This window comes from Vicugna pacos, unplaced genomic scaffold, assembly GCF_048564905.1.
Source record: "Vicugna pacos unplaced genomic scaffold, VicPac4 SAC-SAT, whole genome shotgun sequence".
NCBI classification, from domain to species: Eukaryota; Metazoa; Chordata; class Mammalia; order Artiodactyla; family Camelidae; genus Vicugna; species Vicugna pacos.
In genome coordinates, this window is record NW_027328721.1 from 15,525,399 (window position 1) to 15,527,625 (window position 2,227).

The window sequence follows — 2,227 nt, forward strand, 5'->3', positions numbered from 1 at the left end:
GATATTTAGTCTTCTCATGTTTTGTATATAGAGCTACTTATTGTAAAGCACACAAATACCTACTTCCACCTCCTAATAAAATTATGTTTCACTTTACTTACAAAAGATGATGAAAATTTATAACTTTTCTGTACAGGTTTTACAAAAATTTCACTTTAAATTCCAAAACTTTAAAATTATTTTATATATTTTGTGCATTATTAATACTCTGTTCACCAATCTGCTATAAATTTGTGTACAAAAGGATGGAGATTGGTTTTATTTCATAGTCCCCAAAATTAAATAATTTTAAAAGATATTGTGAGGATAATATTTGCAGATCACACTATAAATATAAGCATCCTATATGTTTCATTTTTACTTTATGAATGATAAGGAATCACTGGCTGAATGTTCCACTTGTGTTGCTAGGAGACCAGTCGTTTTGTGATGTCACAGCTGCTCAGGTTGAGAACCATTGTGATGGCCTAACAGTTTAAATGTGCAGGCCTGCCAAAGCAGCATTTGAAGCTGCAGTGCTCAAAATCATGCAGATTTGAAAAGTACTTGTAGAAAAAGTTATATGAGATGGCACATGTTTCTTCAGAAATTCAAGATGTGTCTCGTAAAGATGGACCAACTGGTTCAGGAAACTCCGGTAGATCTCTATTGTGTGAACAAACATTTTCTGGGGACTTGGACTTGAGATCTATAATTGAAGAAAATGCTTTTCAGACTTTGTCTCAAGTATTTTTGATTAAAAGACCATGTTACACACATTGTGTCTCTGAACCAGATGAAGATAATGACATTCGTTTCCTGACATTTCCAAGAAAACTCTAGAAGTTGGCTGGGAGTGACCAAATTAAATCCATCTGGTGGGATGATAATGGAGCTTCCATAGTGATTGATGAGGATATCTTTAAGAAGGAAGTTTTGGAAAGAAAGGCCCCTTTCAGAATATTTGAAACTGGAAGTATGAAAACTTTAGTTAGACAAATTAAACTTTATGGGTTTAGTAAAGTGCGGCAGAATTTTTAAAGTTCTGCTTGTCTGGCTGACTTTCTGGCAGAAGAAGTAGAAGTCTCTGTTTTAAGCAAGGTATTAAGTAATTTTAGTTACCGCTGGGTAACTTATGTATAAAATTTTATTTTGTACATCAAATTATGAGAATATAAATGTAAAGTGAGCTTTTGAATATCGTACAAAACTAATAAGGCTAAAATCCTTTATTTTTTCTAAAAAAAGGACAGTGCCTTAAGTAGTCAAGATTATGAGATAGTTGCTTGTAACTATGAATCTTACCAGAAATCTAAAAAATTTTAAAAGCTGCTTTTAAAAAGTAGCATTCACCCTTATTTCAAATGCTAACTTTTTAATTTGATGACTATAAAATTTAAAAGTGTATATTCCAAATAAGGAATTTCAAAATATCGTCAACATTGTTCATATTTTGATGATATTTTCTTTGCATGGTAAATGTGAACTCTGAGGTTTTCTAGGTTAGGCTTATTGTAGTGTTGTATTTTGGTTTAAAATATTACTAAAATATTTCTCCTTTTGTTGTAGCTGCAGTTCTATCATAATCCAAATTTTAAACGTGGCTTTCCCCTGCTTCTAGTGAGAATGAAAAGAAGAGTTGGGATTAAAAATGACTGTCTGGTATCTTGATTGGCTGAAGATTTCAAAAAGAAGCACTTTAAAGTAGGGTGTAATGTGGACAATCATAATTCTGATTTTTAGCTGACACTCATGGAGAAAGTGCATTTTTACCTTCTGCAGATTTAAACATGCCTCTAATAATAAAGCCCTCTAATAGCCACATAATTGGTGATACAAATATCCCGATCAGAGGTGATTTTTCTCCTCCATCATCAATGTCAGTTAGACCACCAGAACAAAGTGTAGTGGATCAACGTGCTGTTTTAAATCAGTTGACCACTCTCCACGGGCACTCTCAAAGCAACTACACTGAAGCAAATGGCCGTGTTGTGAACTTCATTACAACTACAACTTCTAATTCTCAGTACAGCATCTTGTCTCCCATACAGAGCAATTGTTTTCGACTGATGATGCAGCCTTCTACTTATCCAAATAGATATCACAACATATCTTCCAATGAAGGTCGTTTTTCTAAACTTCAACCAGGGAGCAATCAATGGTTTCCAGTGCCAGTGATAGCAGATACATCAGCTACAACCCTTTCAATGTGAAATCATCAGCCATCTTCAGTTTATGAACGTCATCC

At 33.8% G+C, this 2,227-nt stretch overlaps 1 long non-coding RNA gene across 1 annotated transcript; it reads left to right on the forward strand.

The window, feature by feature from the left end:
• The first annotated feature begins 457 nt into the window (after positions 1 to 457).
• On the forward strand, positions 458 to 1,795 carry LOC140692110 (uncharacterized). Its single transcript, XR_012067658.1, has 2 exons — positions 458 to 637; positions 1,549 to 1,795. It is a non-coding gene; the product is annotated as an uncharacterized lncRNA (long non-coding RNA).
• Positions 1,796 to 2,227: the final 432 nt, after the last annotated feature.